We start from the raw sequence: 21,949 nt of genomic DNA, 5'->3' as shown, positions 1-21,949 counted from the left end.
TGACTTCTGGTTTTCTTCACAGACGAGAAGGAAAATACACCTGTCCACTTAAAAAGTTCAAAACCTAGGCCTTCACAGAGCAGAAAAGGATAAGTTGAGCAGCTTCTCTTTCAAGTTTGAAAAAACACTTTGTGCATGTGTCTATATGATTTTACAAGCCAGCATTTATACAGTGTGAAAATAATAATTTGCTTCAGATTGCAGTGATTTGGGGAGCTGGAATAAATCTAGTTAGACTAGGGTTGCCATATATTGGCAGGGATCAGATAATTAAAAAAACACTGTCAGTCTGTTAGTGACATTGCTCTTTCTAGGAATTGCCAAGATCTCTATGGTTTTGCCATATAATTTTACCATAGAGTTTCTGGTGATTTTTAGCAAACCAGGGCATCACTTCTGGGGGAAGTAATTGCTTCAGAGGGCAGCCATGTTAGTCTCCAGTAGAACAGCTAAATTTAAGTCCAGTTGTACCTTAGAGACCAACAAGATTTTCAAGGTATAAGCTTTCAGGACTCAAAGGTCTAATCAATGGAGCTTTGACATGAAAGCTTACACTCTGAATATTGTGTTTGTCCCCAAGATGCTACTATACTCAAATCTATGCCATTGCTGACAGCCTAGCCTCCCCACCCACCCACCCAGTCTTCTGCAGGAAGCCAGGCTGTTTTGGCAGCCCTAAATCAGAATAAATGGTCACTTGAAGTATGCCTCAATCTTGCTTTATTCTGTTTGTTAAAAATAAATCTGGAAGTCCTATCTGAAAGCCAATAGTGTCAAATCAAACACATGTGTAACAGTAACCGGGCCACTGAAAGAAAGGATAGGGACATTGAATTCCAGCTTTCCTGAACACCTGAGATTGTTTTACCAGCTTCAGTCAGACCAGTCATTGGTTCATCAAGGTCAGTGTGTTCTACTCAGACCAGTAGAATCTCTCTTTCTCATTACTTAATACCTGACCATCCTGTGGGCCCATTGAGCTGTGCAGATGTGTAGGAAATAAAAGGCAAAAAAGACAAATAACATCAGAACATGATTTCTGATGGACAAAGTTATAAAACTGGTTTCATTGTGATCATGAATTTTTCAAAACTTGAATTCTCTAGCCGGGGGAATGTTTATCCTCCTAAAGCTTCACAATTAAAAAGAAAGGCAGTGAAAGCTTCACAGGCAAATAAGAAAAAATTACCAGTGCTGTCCAGGTGCTGCATAATGAGTGTATGTGGCACTAATGCCAAAATCTGTTAACAGATATACCATATTCTCATAGAATCATAGTGTTGGAAGGTCATCTAGTCCAACCCTCTGCACAATGCAGGAACTCATAACTACCTGCCTACCCATGGTGACCCCAATTTTGTGCCCACCAAACATCTCCAGAATCCAGCCTGGCCTGGAGGAAATTCACCTACCAAACCACAGCAGCTATTAGCAGTTCCCTGGGTATGCAAGGAAAGGCCTACAAGAGACAAACATTGGCACATCCCTTCCTGCCCACCCACTCACAATCTGCCTAAGTTCATAAAATCAGCATTTCTGTCAGCATTTCTAGCCTCTGTTTTAAAACTTCCAAAGGAGAACCCACCACCTCCTGAGTAAGCCTGTTCCACTGAGGAACTGCCCTGTTAGGAACTTCTTCCAGATGTTTAGCCAAAAATTCTTTTAAATTAATTTCAACCCATTGGTTCTTGTTCGACCCTCTGGGGCAACAGGAGCCAACTCTGCTCCATCTTCTATATGACAGCTCTTTAAGTATGTGAAGATGATTATCATATCACCTCTTAGACATCTTCTCTCCAGGCTAAACAGACCAAGCTCTCTCAATCTTTCCTCATACGACTTGGTATGTTACTTATGACCAGTGGTCTCTATGGCAAAATGCAAGATCCCCAATGTACAGCAGGAGGAAATGTGTTTGGATCCCTACAGCATTTGAGCATCATCTGCAGGTTAATTATACAATGTGCTGATGACTTATAGAGGTCCTGACAATCCCTGGTCTGCTAGCCATGTGCAGCAATGTGGCTTGTGCTGATGCAATTGAAGTGATATCCTCTGCCAGGCAACTGGGTGACTACCATCAAGTTCTGCCACTGTCTAGTCGCCCTCTTATTATAATACATGTACGGCTGAATTGATATAGTAGGCTCTGCACTGACAGTGATGCTTGTAGCAAACTTTCTATGGAAGCTCCTTTTATTACACCAGCTCTCCACCACTATCCAGTTTTGTGTGTCATTGCCCACCTCTGCATTGCATTTGGTAACTGGTCACATTTTTAGTAGCAGAAGTGCAAACTATGTTACTGGGCCAGCATTACTTTCTGATTTCAGCAGTTCTGGTAGAGTGCCACATATTGTGGCATTTCACTTCCATTGTTGTGTGCTCCAGCCTAAATGTTTGTTTGACAGCACAAAAGGTCACACGCTTAATCCATAACATTTGTGTTTATACCAGCCTCCTCTTCTTAAACTGCAGGGAAGAATGGTTTATAGAGCACTGGAACAACCAAACAAAGGCATTTATTTATTCAAGACATTTTATCCCACCTTTCTTAAACAGATGCAAGGTGGGTTACAATGGTATTAAAAATGACAATAAAATCATTAAAACAGAATGAAATACTATCCCATTTGGCAGACTGCAAGAACAACATACTAAATTGCAACAGCACTATGAGAAAGTAACCATCCAATGCAAAAGTCCTCCTGCTTGACACACAATATCATAAGCTTGCTAAATTTTATGGTATTATTAAGTCACATATTATCTTTTTATTGTTTGAAAATATACTCACATGGAAGTTTCTACAAGGTCATGAAGCCCACGAAGGCAAGTTATTCTTAAATCCATCACACACCTGAAGGGACTGAGGAGCTCCCACCCTCAGCATTCCCTCCTCCTTTCCCTGATGTTCACTATTCTGATTACCTGTAACAAAACACTTCCACATTCAGTATGATTTCCAAGATGTTGCAACATTGACTTGAAATTTTTCAGTGTTGACTGTAGAACCAAAGGCTGAGATCCAAAGAGCTATTTTAAGGAGCAGCCATGGGACTTTTTCCATTGAGCAGCTGAGTCCGTCCAGCTCTCTCCCCCCCCCCCCCCCAATTATTTGGCAATTCTTGTCAAAGTGATTTGTCATGCAGAACACAGGCTTCTGTTCACAAAAAAACAAATTCAGCACCCCCTTTTGTTACAGGAATTACACACTTAAATAAGTTAAAATGTTAACGTATACAGTTTTACAAACACATACAGACTACAAAACTGGAGACAAAAAATTGTATACCAACAGGACACCATTTATTCCTATGTTTAATAAATATTAATCTCCAGAAATGAAAGAAATGAAACTATTCACCAACATACTAAACAAAATTTGTGCACATCTTAAAATGATTTTAGATACTTGTGTACATGTTTGTTAACAATAAAAATGTTTACAAATACTTTGAAATGCTGAAATGCCAATAAACCAAGGCAGATTATTCAGCAGTCAGTTCATTTGACAGAAGAAGACTGTTTACCCCAATATTTTTCTTGCCTCCTCCCAGGTGCAAATAGCTTTGTTTAAGAGATGTTTTCAAGGTCCACATTATCATCTTCTCAGGAAAACATCCTTCTTTATCAGGGTTCTCATGAGCCAAAGAAACACATTGGTGAGGTTGGCCAGAAGGAATTTTAATCATATTGTTTTATAGTGTTATTTTTGGCATATTTTTTTCATATTTCAGTTTTGAAATCAGCTTGATATGGTGAGAAGGCATTAATACTAATGCATTTAGGATTGTTAGACAACAGTGAAAGATTTAGTGAGACATGTATTACTACAAGCAGTTAAAAAGAAGTGCTTTTAAGGCACTGGAGATTACCTTTTCTCATTTCACTAAATAATGAGCTGGTCACTTATGACCCTAAATTATCTTTGTTCAGAGTAAAATTTTAAAAAATACTATTATTTTAAAAAGTGACCATTAATTGTAGCTAATTTTAATTAATCTTATAATTAACCGTTTTCATCTTCAGTTGTTCATGTGAACAATGTGATCCCCTTTCCTATTTTTGCCATGAAATAGGTAAGATTCCTTGTTAGATTGGGGGGAGAAAAAAAAACTACTATTTTCCTTCTCAAATGCTGTCCAGCCATAAGATAATTGGGACTGTTTGTTAAGGAGTACTGACTCTATAGTACAGGGGTAGTCAAACTGCAGACCTCCAGATATCCATGGACTACAATTCCCATGAGCGAACACAGGGAAGAATGCAAACTCCGGCAGGGGCTCATGGGAATTGTAGTCCATGGACATCTGGAGGGCTGCAGTTTGACTACCCCTGATCTAGGGCCCGAGTCCTGGAAACAGGGCAGTTGGAGTAGACAATACTGATAGACTACCTCAATATTAGGCAAATTCATGTGTTCATATGTGTTGCAGATGAAGCAAAGCTTCATGAGCACAGTGCATGCATGCAGTTTCCTGCTGAACCACAAGTGCCCCCAGGATCAGGGTACCTCCTGCATGAAACTATATCCTTTTGAAACACATTCTATATAATAACTTTAAGAAGAACCAGTGTCAACATATTTAAGATCAGAATTCTAGAGGAATCAATTAAAGGTCATTTGCCTTAAAGGCACTGCTGACCAAAAAGACAGGAAACAAGGTCTGACCTCACAACAAAATCCTACATGCACTGTACAGAACTTTTAAGAAGTGAATACCAGTTTCCCCTTTCAATGTACTTCTGGCAAGAGAATGAACATCTATAACCATGTATGTTCAAAATGAGTATACATGATCAGTTTAGGGAAGACTAAGTGTACTTAAGACTGCGGACTATGAGCAAGTTATCTTTTCTTTGAAGGCAGAATAGGTTAGAAAACTTGTCCCTGTGCCCTTCATTTGAGACATTCTCTCTTGCACTCATGTGTGAACATTTGACAGATGGAATGTCTTTGGCAAGGTACAACAGCTCTGCTTCCTGCATAAGCTATTATATTTAATTAGCTGAAGAAAACTAAATTAATTGTTTGGCAGTGGGAAGAGAAGAGATTTCTCTAACATACGGAATCCTCAGGTTCAGTAAGACTGGCTGATTTTGGAGCAAATTATACAACACACATTAACATGAATTGGGATTAGCCGGGGAAGTAAAAATATCAGGAAAAAAACTACAGAGGAAGTCAACAAGACCCTAGTCAGAGACACTGGCATCCATGGTACCATTTCCCCATGCAAAGATGAGCACAGTGGGTTGGCTGAGGTGGTTCTGAAACTGTTCTTTGTTCCAATAAATAGGACATGTAATGTAGAAAACTATGGGTGTGAGCCTTCCCATGGATTTGAGAAAAATTGGAATTCATCCCTTGACTGCTACTCAATGAACATGGTCAATGACTCTCCAATTTAAAAAGGCAGAGGTTGAAAATACATTTAATAAGATACGATTTATTCATCTCTTTAAACCTCCTATGGTTCTGTGTGAGAAACGCCATTATATGTACTAGAGGGAGGTTCAGATATCAGACATGAAGTGCACAGTTCTCACAGATGCATAGGACAACTGGTTCCTGGCATTCCTGTACAATGAGGGCAACACAGTCCAGCTCAGCATCGTGTGAGCAGGGATGTGTACTAGGGATAGGCATCCTGGAGCAGTATGTGGAAAGCAGTGTCTTCAACCATGGAGAAGGGGCAGCTATCTACAGTAATTATTTGTGTAACGAGGCAAGTGACCCTCTTATTTGCCTAGTGCCCCCCACCCCGGCACCCTAGTGTCAACCTCACCAAGCATCTCTATCAGAGATTGCAATCCCTTCACTGGAGTGGAACGTTCAGGTACAACACTGGATATAGTTACAGCATGACTCAGTTCCTGGCTGGTTGGTGGTAACCTCTTGGACACCTCAGCAGCAGCCTCTCTCTCCCCCCTGAAGAAGCCAAGCTTGGTGGTGGTTCTTCAGATGGTTCCACAAGCCAGTAATCTTGAAATGATTGAGATCTTTCCCCAAACTGATCCAGCTGGCACTGTGCAAAGCATGGATTCTCTTTCAGCTGGAAGTCCCACTGACCAGCAGCTGCAAGCACCGCTGGAGCTGCCTCCTGTGAAGAGCAGAAACACCATGTTTTGAGGGGGGATAGGAAGAGATGCCATCTCTTGCTTTTGTACCTCCAGTCTCAACCCCCAAATCCTAAAAACAGAAAAAGAAGAGAAAAAGTGGAGGATGGTGAAAGGGAGACAGAAAAAATCAATTAAAATAATAGACTTTAAAAGAAAAGAAACAAGCAGAATGCCCTCACGCACAGAAATCCCCCCCAAAAAGAGCCAAAAGGAATAAGTTAACCAAGTTTTAAACCAAAGAGCCAAAGCAGAAGGAAGATTCAGGAACCCTTACTTACTTGGCCCAAATCACCACAAAACTCCACAAAAATAACTGCAGCCAGAAGCCACAAAACCTGAAGGAACTAAAACCTAAGAATAAAACCAAAGGGAACCCCCCCCAAAAAAAACCTGAGGCCCTTGGCCTCTCACACACACATCTCCCATGCACAAACAGCAACAAAACTCCACAAAAGGACAGAAGCCAAAACACAGAAAGATCAAAGGAACAACAGCAATAGAAACAGAGGCCCTTGCTCACATCCCTGCAATCTACCACCCACTATGCCCAAAGAGCAACTAACAGTAAAATAAAACCAGTGGCTATCTTCACCCTTCTCCAGCCAAGCAGGCAGGATCTGACCAATAGTCCACAGCAAACATCAGTCTCAGAGTAGCAGCTGAAGCCAAAAGTAGTACACACTCTCTGAACCTCTCTCAGGAAGGAAGTCTAGCTCATCAAGACCCTTCCTTTTATGTGCTTTGACCATGCACAGAAGAATTAAAAAAAAAAGAGCAAGCTTTTGGTATAGTTGAATATACTCAAATAAAGCTGCATTTTTATGACTTTATTCGGTATCATCTACACCGGTAGCCAAAAGATTCTTTAATTCATATTTGATTCACAACTCAGTCTCTGAATCACTATACTTCTTTTTATTTATTTAAAAATATATACTTTCAACATTCCAACATGTTAAAAGTGGCAAATAATAGACAACATAAGCCACATAATAAGATAAAATAAAATCCAAACAACTCTTCAGTACCCAATACAGTTAAATTGATAAACATATCCTGAAAATGTCCTCTTAACACGTGCCATCCCTGAAAACACACAAAATCTTGCTGTATCATGCTGGGGATCAGCCTTATTCTAGCGTGTGAGAACATTTAGAACACGGAGACTCAGGCCTCAAACTCTTCTTATTGGATGACTTTGGACCATTCACTGTTTCTCAGTCTGCCTTACAGGATTCTTTGTGAAGATAAAAATGGAAAGTATCTCTGCAACCAGTTGGATGACCTTGGGCTTGCCACAGCACTGATAGAGCTGTTCTGGCCAAGTAGTAATATAAGGGCTCTCTCAGCTTCCCCTACCTCACAGGATGTCTGTTGTGGAGAGAAGGCAATTGTAAGCCGCTTTGAGACTCCCTGTGGTAGAGAAAAGCAGCATATAAGAACCAACTTTTTTCTTCTTCTTTTATCAACTTGAGCAAGGATTGAGGGGAGACCAATAAATAAAATATACTAGCCCTGTGAGATAAAAAGAGCAGAAGAATTTTACTTTTCAACATTACTACAAAGTCAGTGAATTTCTTATTCAGACTTCGTATATAATCACAAAAGAATATTGACACAGAGTTGAGACCTTTGCTATTGATGTTCTTTTTTATTGGCTGTTGAAGCATAGAATGGGCCCATGAATAACCAGGTTGTTATTAAGATTAAAGGTGCTGGTTGCAAAACTCTGGTAAATAAAATCTTTCTTAGCTTTTCACTGACAAATCCAGTTTCTCTCCATTTTTCTCCTATAATCCTCTTCTTGGCAGAGCACTGCATGGTTTGATATCAGAGCTCAAGTTACCTCCCAATGCAAATACAACTAACATAAATAAATATAAGAGCTCCTTACCTTAAAAGCAAACATTTGATGGCAGGAAGTCAGGGCAATATGAGGCCCAGTCCAGACAACCACATTATGTACTCCACAGTCCATTTGTTTCCTAGAAGCAGCCACCAACAGGACAATGCGGCAGGCACCTCTGATCTGCAATAGCCTTTTGAAAGTAGTTTATTATATGAAAGTTACAACCATCAATAAAGAGAAAAAATCCATATTCCTCCCAGGCTATCAATGACTCTCTGGGTATTTCTGAAGGACCATTCTGTTTTTATTCCTAGATTTTAAGGGTGTACATTTGGCTAATCTGTGCCAGAAAAAAATACCCCCAGAATACTAGATTTGTATTTTCCAGGTACTATTGTAGTATGGTATATTTTTTGTTATATTGTGGCTATCTGAAATGGCCAAACCTGAAAAATTTGAAAATATTCAGGATTTTTCAGGACCTCCAGATAGCTGAAGTTGAAAGGTATTTAAAGATATGGTAGTCCCTTTAAACATGTTCTGTATGAACTCATGGTTTGGAGAAAGTGTTTAAAGGGATTGAGGTGTTTAAAGGGATTGCAAACCTTTTAAACACCTTCAGAGTTCACTAATGCCACGGCTTGCAAAAGGTATTTAAATTTTAAAGGGACCATGTTCCCATTAAAATTTAAATAGCTTCCCCCCTTTCTTGGAAATCAGTGGAAGATGGCTGAAAATGGAGGGGGGGGGGAGAAAAAGGTAATTCGTCAGTTGGGTGGGAAGGGGAGAAGGAAGCAGGAAAAGGGGGATAGTCTATGGGAGCTGCCAAGAAAAGGAAAGGGGCAATAATAGAGGATGGAAAATGAAATACCCACTACAAGTCCTTCTGGATCCACTGCTTGTCAAGCTGAAATTGCAGTCTGGCCTTACAGGCCAAGCATTACTTATAATGCAGGCATGGAAAGTGGTATGTGAGTGTGGCTAAGGAATAGAATATTGCATGAAGTGTGAAATAAAGGGAAGCCGAACCACATATCAAAAATAACAATGGCACAGGGAAGCAGAGATGAAGAATAAGAGGTAAATATTTAGTCTACTTGAATGTTGTGCCACATAGAGAAAATGGAAAATCCCCCTCTGTGATGAGTTCTCCAAACCAGCACTGTATTATGTACCAAGAACCATACTGTCAAGTAAAATTACATTACATGCAAATGTGATCAAAAGCCAACGTCTGTGGACTTGTTGGACATGTTTTTGTTCAATTGGTTTGCAAGTTTGTGTTCACAGGATGCAATGCAGACAGTCATTTTCGAGCTCACCATCCACTGATAGGTTGATGCCTGGCTGCAGCAAATTGTTTTGTCCTTGGGGCCAAGCTTGAGTGGTGGTGATAGACTTGCATGTCAGAACTTGGATCTTCTGCTATATCTTCTGCTATATGCAGGGACTACGTACAATTCATTGGCAACAGATGCTGAACTTTTTCCTAACCACCTTTTTCCCTGATTCTAATCTTCCACTGGTCTTCCAAGACCAAAACTAATCACAACTAGGGAAAAACATCCAGGGAGTTTTTGGAGGGAGTATGGGTAGGAATAACATATCCCATTTGTCTATGATCTGCTTTAAATTCCTCCACCCTCCCCTACATATTATAGGAATTTGGCAAGACAAGTGTTGGGTCATGTTGCCAACATGTCTAGTTTGGCTGTAAGCATACATCTTTCAATGTCCTAAATTACAGATTCTGCTGTGGTTGACATGCTCACAGATGCAGAGATTGTGGTCTCCGTTTTTTATGGGGATTTTGTATTTTGGGTTTTAATAGCATATGAAGCACTCCAAACACTAGGCTCTTACAGGGAATGGGAATCCTACGTCTTCCTTTCATCTTTCCATTCATTCTATCTGAGCTTGTGTTCCTTAGCTCAATGAAGGTGGCTCACTGAAAGGGGAGATTTGAGTGGTGCATGCAGGTCACCCATTCTGTTTTCTTGTGTAGACTGTATGTCTATGGAGGAACTGGATTCATTTATACAGCTTCTTCCAATACACCTGCTGTAATACCTCTAGCATTACCCTGAATGTGATCACCCTGCAAACATTCTTGATCAGCCACAGTTACACCAGAAATTCCTATGACGTGCCTGGCTGAACATATAGAGTTTCTATGGCTCCAGAATTTAAGAGTTCCAAATTAGACATAGGTAGCCAGCTTGGTGTAGTGGTCAAGAATGATGGCCTCTCATCTGGAGAGCTGAGTTTGATTTCCCACTCCTCCCCACACAGCCAGCTTGGGCCAGTCACAATTCTCTCACAGCTCTCTCAACCTCACCTTCCTCACAGGACAGCTGCTGTGGGGAGAGGAAGGAAAAGCAATTGTAAGCTGGTTTGTGACTGCTTCCAGCACTAAAAGCAGAGCACAGACCCCCCCCCCCCCGTTCTCTTTTTCTATCTAAAAATATGTCATCTCTTATTTCTCTTCATATTTAATGAGTAAAAATTTCCCTAGGGCATCAAATACCCTGGTACTTAATTATCAGAGTTATGTGGGGAAATTATGAAAGCTTAAAGATAATGTTTCCTTTACTGCTGTTTTCCTCAGCACAGCTGTTATAGTTATATTTCCTCACATTGCTGTTGTAGGCAGACAACATTTTATGTGAACCAGGCACTCCATTGACATATCCACATTTGGGAATGGTTCTCATTGATTGTGACTGTAGAAGATATGCAAGCAAGATAGGAGAATTTGTCCATGAATGGTCTCTGTAGAGGTCCCAGTTCATGACGCTTTTGCCACTTGCTGAATACTTATTGTTGAAGAGTGCTGCTTGGAGGCAAAATTGACTATGGCACAGTAAACTAGTAACTGTGATTAATATTATTTTTTGTCCAGAAATAATAGGATTTTGAAAAAAAAATAATACTTGAAAAGGCTAAAGTAATTCTGTGTATTGGTCCAAATATGTGGAATGAAAGGAATAGTCTATACCAAGAGTTTTAGTGAGTGTCCAAAGAAGTCAGTTCTTGACACGTTGGCCATATCACTTTTTTAAAAATGCAGTTCAAATTTTCGTTTTCAATTCATCTTCAGATACTTTTTTCAGCCCATGTCTTCCTTGTCATTTTCAGTGCATGCCTGCTTGCTTGTGTGTGGCTACCCTGTTGCTTCCATTCATGAATCTCATCTCAACAAACGCCAGTTGCAGCTGTGGTTCAGGCTCTCCAGCCAAAACTATAAAGCCCAACAGGTGGGCGTGACAGGAAAACAGCCACCAACAGGCAGGGTCACAGCTGTGAGCACATTGCTCTATTAGTGGTGAGGACATGAATCATCTTTCAACTGGGGAAGCTGTACCAAGAACCTGTTCACTTTTGAAAACTGTGATAAATAGGAACAAAACTAGAATGAATCTCAGAAAGATTGTATCCGAAGGTTTGTAGATCAGTATTTCATACTTTTTGGAACCAAGGAGTACAGAAAAAGGAAAAGCAACTTTGGGAAAGGAGTGTGTGCATGCATCTGTGTGCATGTATGTGTATGTGTGGTTTAGAGCAAAAGAGTTATATCTGTGTGTTTGTCCTTTTTTTCAGTTACTCTTACTACATCCTGAATCACTTCTCCCGAGCCACCTTTCCCTCCCATCATTCAATACAGGGGTTTTTTTAGCCTTGAAAAAGGGGTGAGGCTCATAGTATAGATTGGAAAACTCATTTTCTGGGGAAAGGTCATGTTAGGACAAATATAATTGGTACAGAAAAGGGATGACTTTATTTGTGAAGGCAACACACATATAGAATGCAAGTACACATGATCCCCTGTGTTTGTACACTAAATATTCTCTGTCATGAATAAAAGAGGCTCACAAAAGGCATGCATAAGAGGACAGACAAGACAAGACGGGGCCAAAAGAGATGTGTTTGAACTAGTTGCTCCACCCAGCCTCTCATCTTCACAGGGAGAAGAAATGTTTCCACTCACCCAAACAGGCAGGGTCTGATGTATACAGACAGTCTGCAGGCATCAGCCCAAGAAGCCAGTTGGCTGGCACATCATCATCTGATTTATGGTGCATAGATGCGTGTATGTGTTAAGCCTTAAATTGTAGCATCTCTGGCTGGCTGCATTGGTATTACTGGATGGTCGGTTCCTGTTCTCAGCTCAAGAGCTGGCTTCCATACCAGGGTTTGTTGGCTGTGAATCTGTTCCAGTTTCACACCTGTCTGAGACAATGAAGGCCTTGTTAGAGACGTCACCAGCAAAAACTGTCATATGTTTGGAAAAGGCAGAGAACTTATAAAAAGATGGGGGAAATACATCCTTATGTCATGATGTAGAGTGGGAGGGGGGAGAAGGGGGTGATTGGACTTGTCTTGTTCTGAATGCAGACATTTCCTCTGCTAGTATAAAAGTAGTAAAACATTCATATTACCTTTGTCACCTTCAACCTCCCTTACTTGGAAAATGAAACTGTGTTGCGTGGACAGATAAGCTGCTTGCTTTGAGTAGTTTTCTCAACAGAATCCATGCTTTGTTGGGTATTATGCTCTTGTAATTATTAATCTTCTGGATTTTGATGTCCACACAGGAAATCCATGAGGTGAATGATTACACTGGTTTTATTCACAGCAATTTACTTTTAAAAAGCATTCAGCAAAGACTGAACTTTATGGCAAATGAATGGTCCAGATTCTTAGTGGCATAGCTCCAGTAAAACCTGGTCTCTGTGCTTCAAGTTAGGATCTGGCAGTCTTTCTTGACAGGGTGGTCTAACACATAAAGATGATAATGCTCCCAAAGATGAATGATTAAATACTGCAATCGGTGAATATAAAGACAGATGGAATAATGTGCCTCTGTTAGTACTTGCACCTGCTTGTTTTAAAACACAGCAAAGGCCCTGAAGTAAGGAACTGCAGACAGAAGTCTGATGTTATCTCATACCTGTAAACCTTTCTCAAAGTCCACCGGTGGCCAGTATCCAGGATGGTTGAGTTCAGACATATTTGACTCTGTTCTGTGTGAATGGCACATTCATTCTTCAGTAAACAGCATTTTGCTGCAGGGCCCAAAAAAATTTAAATGCTTGCAAAGGATGTTAATTGTCTGATTTTGCCTTTAGAGATTCAGCTATTTCAGTGCCCTGAAAGGAGGGGGTTTCCTTTTTTTACATTTCATGTACTTGAAACAAATCCAAATTTACAGCTGCTTTTAAGAGGTGAAAATTAACAGGCGGCTACGTTTTATTAAGCATTTCAAATGAGTTCAGTGCAAATGCTGTAGCTTTTCATGCAAATCTTACTTTTGTTGTTGTCCAAACAGTAAACAAAGAGTCAGTGAGGTACCAAGATTAAATGTAAGCCATATGTTTAAATATAAAGGTAAAGGTATCCCCTGTGTAAGCACCGAGTCATGTCTGACCCTTGGGGTGACGCCCTCTAGCGTTTTCATGGCAGACTCAATATGGGGTGGTTTGCCAGTGCCTTCCCCAGTCATTACCATTTACCCCCCAGCAAGCTGGGTACTCATTTTACCGACCTCAGGAGGATGGAAGGCTGAGTCAACCTTGAACCAGCTGCTGGGATTGAACTCCCAGCCTCATGGGCAGAGCTTCAGATAGCATCTCGCTGCCTTACCACTCTGCGCCACAAGAGGCTCATGTTTAAATATAAAGTATTGCAAAAAGTCCATTATATAAGTTGCTGTATTTGTGGTAAGAAATCCAGAGTTACACTTTCCTGGCTGCCATTTGAACACTCAAGCAACTTCCAGTATGGCTGTCTGCCTATCCTTTGCAATTCTCTCCTATTGATTGATATAAGAGTGGTGTTCCTTTAATCCAGGCCAGTATTTTAGACTGCCCTAGTTAACTCAGGACCCATTCTGTACACATGGGATAATGTGCTTTCAGTGAGCTTTTGCAGCTGGATTTCCCAGTGCGGAACAGGAAAATCTACTTCTAAAGTACAATGAAAGTGCATTAACCAATGTGTGTGGAATGGACTATTCAGAACTTGGTGTGGGCAAGTACAGGAAGTAAGGAAGTTGTGTTCACTGTAGCTCTAGATGGAGGAAGAATGGGGGTTATTAAACGGTGCTGTCTGAAATCATGCTGCCTTCTTCTTCTGACACCGAGCATTAAGAACACAACAATAAACTACAAGCAGTGTATAAAATCCCACATGTGCTACAGCAAGGACTGAGAAGCATTGGCATTTGTGCTGGTGATGGCACCTTGTTGCATGACTGACTGGATGGTGCTGGAGGTAGGAAATGCCAGTGCATCATCTGATACCATGTTGCACAGTAGCTTTCTTGCATATGATCTTTTGACATAAAATAAGTTTATTTAAAATAGGACAGTTTTGTGATTCTAAGCACATAAAACCTAGTAACCACATTTACTTAATCTCTGCTACCAGTTTCAACTGACCTTCTTTCCTAGTAAGTACATTTAGGATTGCAGCCTCACCAATTTCAAGAGAATTTGTATTTACAAAAAGAGAATTTGTACATCTTTTGAAGAACAATAGCAAAGTGACAAAAAAGTTAGATGCCTTGGTGGACATGTAAGACCATGGGCAATGCTCATGCACCACTTCTTACTGCGTGCTGACCAGCCTGACCAGGCACTCCTCCTTCCAACTGGTGGAGGAAGAAGCCCAGATCACAGCAATTTCACACTGCTGAATTGTTTTCTGGTTCTTCCCAAAGGCTTGGGCAGGATATAATATTTTCTCAACTCCTTATGTCCTCTGCAAGATAGATGCACATGTAGAGAACAAGGATATGTATCTCCAACATCCAGATTCTCCTAACTTCTGCCTTCCAAATCCAGCTTGGTGTATTGGTTAGGACTGTGGACTTCTAATCTGGCAAGCCAGGGGAAACAAACCAAATTCATGAGTAATTTGAGGGCACTAACCACTTTGTTCCCCTCCCTAAATTTCAGTACTCCCAACATTTATGTATGGCTGTGTAATTGCATCCCTACTGGAATATGCTTATATTTGTGGCTGTAAGATTTAGTTATATTCTGAAGAAGAAGAAGAAGAAGAAGAAGAAGAAGAAGAAGAAGAAGAAGAAGAAGAAGAAGAAGAAGAAGAAGAAGAAGAAGAAGTAGTAGCAGTAGCAGTAGTAGTAGAATTGGTTCTTATATGTCGCTTTTCCCTACCCGAAGGAGGCTCAAAGCAGCTTACAGTCGCCTTCCCTTTTCTTCTGGTATGAGATCACTCAATACAGTCTTTATGTGGCAACCTCACGATATAAAAAGTGACAAAATAATATTGTGAATTAATAACACAGGCTAGACTGTTTGTCAAATGCACAGAGATATATTTTTAGCTTAGTTCTTAATAATTTTCATCTAAGCAAATTCTTCTGTGATTTTTTTCTTTTTTGAGTCTAGAAAAATGGCAGTTGCTGCAGTAAATTAACTAGCTTTAATCAGTTGCACTGGCATTTCTGATATTCCCTGCTCTTAGTGGGCCTATTAATGTTTTGAAACAGGATGTGCCAGAGGATTTCACAGGAGGAAGAGAATATTTCAAGGTATCTAAAATGCATTTCTAGGCTGTGTGGCCTGGCTGCAAGATGGGGACAACGTGATTTTACTATAGATTCTAGGGCTTAATTCCCCACCCCCAATCTTCATTAAATCTTAAAATATTATTAGTTTGATTATAGAATTTACTTCTATGCAGTATGTTTTATTTATTTATGGAATAATTAAACACCAGTGAAATACCATGCAATCAATGAAGCAGTAATCAACAGTACAAACACCTTCCCCCTTAGCTAATCATCAAAAGCCTGGGAAAATAAATACATTTATCTGGTGCCTAAAATTAAAGAATGATCCCTTCCCACCCACCCCAAATGAGCAGATGTGGTAGCCTCTTCCTATACTTCAGATAGGAGGTCTCAGCCAAAAAATTTTATTAGTCTTTAGAACTGCAATAATTTTTAAATACCCTTTCAAGTTTATGAGATAAACCTTACTTTTTACCTTGAAAATCAAGGTTGAACTTTGGAGAGAGGTTCATACTACTTTGTTTGGTATCATTCCCCTACTCTCTACAAGGTGACCTCCACTTTTTAAAAGTATGAAGGGTACATTTGATGTAACATTTACTTTTTCTAAGTCAATAATATGAACCAGTATATCTTTAGATCATCAGAGGTCTGCTTATTACCAAAAGATTTTTTAATCACAATCTATATTGTAATGTAAAAGAATCATCAGTTCCATTTCATTTGGTGTTCTGTATAAAGAGTTTGTGGGTTGACTATCTGCTGCATATGTAGAATTCCCCTAGATGAAGTTTCTCTTTATTAGTTTGTGTTCTTTCTTTCTGAGCTCTAGGGATGGGATCATGAAAGCATAAATGTCTGTTATGTTCAAAGGCACCTTTTATTCCGACAAAGTTTCCCACTGCCAACCTGTATTATTTAACTATCGCAGTCCTAATTAGTTCACATCAAGGTCAGTGTTTTGTAAAAAATGAACTGACAGCAAACTCTACAAAGTGAGCTTCCCCCACATTAAAGGAAGAAAAGTGGGAGAAAAGCACTGAATATATGAAAAGGGCAAGGTTGATACGAATCCTTTGTTTATCTGTAAGTGAGGGAACTTTAATATCATGTAATTAGTTTATATCTTCAGGAGTAACCTTTCTGATACCGGAGTCAATGTTGTCATAATTATCCCTGTTCTCTTGTCTGCAGACACTGTTCACATCTAGCTTTCTGTCTTTTTGCTGCTGTGTTTTTCTGAAGGGAATTAACACCTTGTGGAATTCTCAGGCTTACTCTAAATGTTCTTTAAACACATGCTTCAGGGTAGAAGAAAAGTATGTTGTGTCATGAATTTAAATATGACTGGGTACCTTCCACTGGCAACTTCTGTACAAATCCTTCAGTCCACTGGTGCTTACCCTGCTAAGGAGGAATCACTCATAGAACAAAGCAAGATGGGAGTAACATAGGGTTGCCACATCCCCCCCCCCTGTCAGTAGGGTTGCCAGATCCTTGGTGGAAAACATCTGAAGATGTGGAGATGGAGCAAGAGAAGGAGAGAGAATTCAATGGGGTACAATGCCAGAATCCACCATCCAAAACAGCCATTTTTTCCAGGGAACTGATTGTGAAGTTTGGGAAAGAGCTGTAATTCCAGGGGATCCCCTGTTCCCACCGAGAGGTTGGCATCCCTAGATCAGCACTGAATCAGTCCCTCCTTCACTGCTTGTTCAGGGTGGTCCTGGAAAGGGGAATATTGGTAGACTGAGTACCTGATTTTTCATACCAGTAGTTTTTTTGACCACCTGATATAATCATCCCGAACTTGTAGGCCTTGCAGGCAGTCCATATGGATCAGTTGCCTTGGGAGCACAAGCTACCTACGCATACTTGTTTCAGCTACGCCATTTTGTCCCAGTTAGCTAAATTAGCAATTGTGGGGAGTCAGCCCAGGTTTAGGAGTAAGCGCAAGTGGTCCTCAGTAACAAAGTGTAAAGAAAAAAAGATGAACCAAACCAGTTCTTTTTCTGGGAAAGTTTGACAGCAGGGCAAGGAGGCCAGCAGGGCAAATGGCCTTTCCACTACCATGGTAAGCCTCAGAGTACAGCACAGTATTGTACTGTTTGAGCATCTCCCAAGGAACAGAGAATGGCTTAAGTGTTACCATGAAATAAAAATATTTCAGAAACGATGTATCTGAGAAGGCATTACACATCAGCTTTAGTTGTTTCCATCCTGGCATGGACATTGGGACCTGTAATTTACTGCATCTACTGAGCTGAGGAAATGGCAGTTTCATTATAATTCATGTACTGTTCTAGCAAGTTATTAGAGATGTTGCTGAGAGGAAATGTAAACCATGTCCCTCACTGACTAAGCACCTTCTTGACCCTGTGTCTCTTCCTCCCCAAGACTGGGTTATGCATAGACTCCACAGTCTTACCATACCCACAGGTCGAGCTTTTCTACTTGAGACAGTAGGAAAATGGAATGCTGCAGTCTGCCCTTAATTGTCCATTTCCTTTCACATTGGAGCAGAATTTTAGAATTATTACGTCTCTACTGAAAATAATAGCAAGAAAAGAAATAGTTGACTCTCCCTTGTTTCTTCCCATCTCTGAAACCTTGAGATTACTCGGGGCTTTTCTGCAAGCCATAAATTTAGTATCATGGTTACCTGGTGAAGATGCTATATTCCGAGCGTTCTGCATGACGTTGCCAACCTCCCGCATCTGGCCAGCTATATCTGCCATTTTAAAGCATGAGTTGGTGAATCCCAAAAAGTAGATTCACCAACCCAAAAAGTGCTTTCCCCTGGCAGACAACCAGCAAGCCACCAGCACAAGAAAAGTATGGAGGCAAAGAAGCGCTACCTCCAACTCCAATGTCCTGCCCTCACACCCACCTCCCTCTCCCTTCTTCCAGGGGACAGGAAGTACTTTTTAAAAATGGAGAATAGCCTAGAGCAACAAATAGATGGACATACACCTTGGCTAAGATTGTGCCTCTATGAATATGTGGAGAGGCATTTAAATGAATAGATATATTTTCTAGAATGGCTTTTGGTATTGCCTAAAATTCCTGGGCTTGTGAATACAGAATATCACAGCCACATCTGGAAACTCAAAAAAAAAGTCATCCATCAGCTACATAACCCTATAATTTAAAAAATGTTAAGACTTGGAGGCTTTACAATGTTCTTTTGGGTCATGTTTTTAAATAGCTCTAATGCTATTTCTTTTTTACTGATGCATCTTCTTTTCTACTGGAGCTTTGTGATCACAAACACACACAAAGCATTAAGGAAACTCTCCCAATACCATAGAACTTTCAGTGCAATGACCAAAGAAGGCAGGCAGACCAGCAATTTTGATCTGGGCCATGATGCAACCCTAAATGTAGTTTTAAGGACTAATTTCAGTTTCCTGTGCAAGTCATTTGAAAGACCCAGGCTTCTACAGAATTTCTCAGATAGTTTTAATGCCTTAGTAAAACCACAGAAGCTCTAAAATAAAAACAAACATTGGAGTGTGAGGTCACTATTTAACGGTACCAATACTTTTTAAAAGAGCCTAAGCAAGTCTGACAATGGTACTGAAACCTGCTGCGCACCATTACTCTGGATACTCTTCAGTCATTGAGGAAATGCAGCCAAAGGATGGCATGAGTTAATCACATTTGAAACCAATAATGTCATTTGAAATTCACATAAACTTACCAGTAGAGGCTTACCTGTAGAGATTTCTTCAGCTAGCAATATATAAAGAGCAGCATTTAGCAGAACATCAGGATTGTAAAGGCCAGATATACACACTGCAACCCAGAACTGCTCTGGACAGACTTCTAAATGTAAATGGTCTTAGAAAAACACAGAGTGGCCACAAGGTCTAAATGGAGCATGAAACAGGCTTTCAGAGAGCATAGGCCTACTCAGAATTCAACTCTGGGCTATTCAGTAGTGCTTACTCCCAGGAAAGTGTTCTTATAATTACACTGTCAGTTCTACATCCTCTTATCTGAATCTCCCAGCCCACATGGCATGAGCCCTTTTTTTCCATGTCCTTTTTCCTTGTACAAATCAAATAATTGCAGCTATATTTCAGACTTCAGCCAATCACATGTCAGTTAATGAGAAGAGATGGTAACAGATACCAGTCAGGTGTACAGTTGCCAGCTTTCATGTGGTACCTGGAGATCGCCCACTATTACAACTGGCTGTTTTGGCAGGTGGACTCAATGGTAATACATCATGGTGCAGTCTCGCCCCCCCCCCCCAAAAAAAAAAATCTCCAGCTATTTCCCAACCCTGGGCTGGCAGCCTTAGTCATGTAATTTTTCCTTCAGAACTAATTGGCTGATGAGATACAGTGAGATGGGCACAAAATGGTCTTCTACATTTGTCATGCCAAACTTCAGACCTATTTTGCCTTAGACAGTTGTTTTTGTTTGTTTACACTGGTTGATTTGTTGCCCTAGTAGGGGTGAGGAGCTAACCGGCATTGTTTTGTTATTCTTCAGTCCAATAATCCAATTCTGATGTGTATACATCTGGCACATTAGCCAATGCTTGTCCACTCCTGCTAAATTGGTGCTCAGTGCTCAGCATAATTGGGCAAGTCCTGACTGAACAATCAAGTAGCCACTCCCATTGTCAAGAAGTTAGGGTTTTCTAATATCAAAACATATACATTTGTTTGGTAGAATATCTATATCCCACCATGCAGACAAAACTGTAAGGCAGCTAAGGAAAACCCGTTAAAAGTCAACATGCAAAATTAAAACCACAGCCCAGTGAAAAGCTTTTAAAAAGACTAGAGGAAACAGTGGGAGCCAATCAACAATCATGGCTCAATGACCATATCACTCCACTGTAGGTTAAACAGAGTCAGGGCACAAATTGTTCTGGCTTGTCAGAAAAAGAAGAGGAAGGAAAGAGCTAGGAGGCAGCCCCCAGTTCTCTGTAGGTACTCGCCCTACATGGAGTAGGGCCTGCAAACAGGATCTTAGCTGTGGGTTGGTTTACAAGAGTGTCAGGTGCTCTTAACTTGCGGTTGAAAGATAATGTTTTCCACCAAAAAGAACAATCATTACCATTAGTTATGTTTTGATAAGCCTTTAACTGACATGCCTGCCACCAACTCATCTTGAATTCTTAAATTCATGTGTACTTTGCCTTTCTCCCCAGTGGGGACCCACTGCACTTACTTTGTTCTCCTGTCCTCCATTTCATCCTCACCACAGTCCTGTGAGGTACATTAGACTGAAAGAGTGTGACTGGCCCAAGGTCACCCAGCGAGCTTCCATGGCATGAGTAGGATTCAAACCTGGGTCTCCCAGATACTAGTTTGATGCTCTTTACTGCTACACCACACTGGCTCTTTGCTGGGAAATTGTTTGGGATGCACTGCAGTCTGCACCATGGAAAAGCACCGGGTGACCCAAAACAGCTGAGAATGGAATTTTACAGTTTGCTCTGTAGCTTTCCAGTTCTCATGTTCCTGAGGGGTAATTTTTGTGTTGTTCATTTGCTGCTGCCAGTGGTGAACTTGTCCTTTGGTAAGTCTCACCTTTTCCAATGGCCCCAGGAATCAAAGCACTGGGAAATTGTAGTTTTCTAAAGGCCGTGTTAGGCAAGGATTCAGACTTGATGTTGTCATTCAAAGAAATGCTTGGAAACCATGTCTGAGCAACCCACCGTTAAACCCCCTGTAAGTGTCCCAAGGTCATGTTCAAGGTGGGGGATCCACAGTCTACTTATTTTGGGTTTCAAGGGCTGTCTCTAATAGTGTATACAATGGACTGGCACCAAGTCAGCCACTTTGGTGAGAATGATGGTTGTGATTCGTACTTGCACAAGCATATTCTGAGGCTTACAGAACTTGACCACAGATGTCAATTAACTGATCAGGAAATAGAGGGAAAGCCAAGTAGGTGAAATACAAAAATGAAGCCAAACCGCTCAAGCTGGAGAGAGGAAGAGGAGATGGCAAGAGGCCAAGGGATTGGACCAGTCTTACTGTGCCATTCTAAGCAAAGGTATGCTCTTCCAAGTCCACTGAAATTAGTGGGCTTAGAAAAGTGCAAACTTGTTTAGGATTGCGCTGTTATTGAGATAATGCCACCATCATCCAGGAGAATTACAAAAGCTTGCCCCCTTTTTTGAACTAAGTTAAACTCATTGACAGGATAACAAGGAAATTACAGCTCTTGGCAAAAGAAGTTTGGCAGGCATTTCTGTTAGGTTCAGTGGCTTGGATCTGATGAAAACAGCTCTGCAGTTTTCCTGGATTTTGGAATGGCAGTGATTCACTCACGTTATCAAGGGATTTCATAGCTATGTAGCTACTTAATTGTTTACTACTTGTGTTGCCTCTGCCCACTGATCCTTTTGATGTAGATTTCATTTTTGGAAAGCAGACATTCGGAGGGAGAGAGAGAGAGGTGCTCTT

The 21,949-nt window shown here is 40.7% G+C and overlaps 1 protein-coding gene and 1 long non-coding RNA gene across 5 annotated transcripts in view; one reads left to right on the top strand and one right to left on the bottom strand.

The window, feature by feature from the left end:
• RUNX1 (RUNX family transcription factor 1) overlaps positions 1-21,949 on the top strand; it is a 236,296-nt gene that overhangs the window by 190,230 nt on the left and 24,117 nt on the right. The window lies entirely within an intron of this gene.
• On the bottom strand, positions 4,437-13,269 carry LOC143839916 (uncharacterized). Its single transcript, XR_013231936.1, has 3 exons — positions 11,964-13,269; positions 8,021-8,165; positions 4,437-6,196 (listed from the first exon to the last, which is right to left on the bottom strand). It is a non-coding gene; the product is annotated as an uncharacterized LOC143839916 (long non-coding RNA).

Source organism: Paroedura picta, chromosome 6, assembly GCF_049243985.1.
Source record: "Paroedura picta isolate Pp20150507F chromosome 6, Ppicta_v3.0, whole genome shotgun sequence".
Taxonomy (NCBI): domain Eukaryota; kingdom Metazoa; phylum Chordata; class Lepidosauria; order Squamata; family Gekkonidae; genus Paroedura; species Paroedura picta.
The sequence above is the reverse complement of the archived record's forward strand: the minus strand, read 5'-3'. Positions and strand labels throughout refer to the sequence as shown.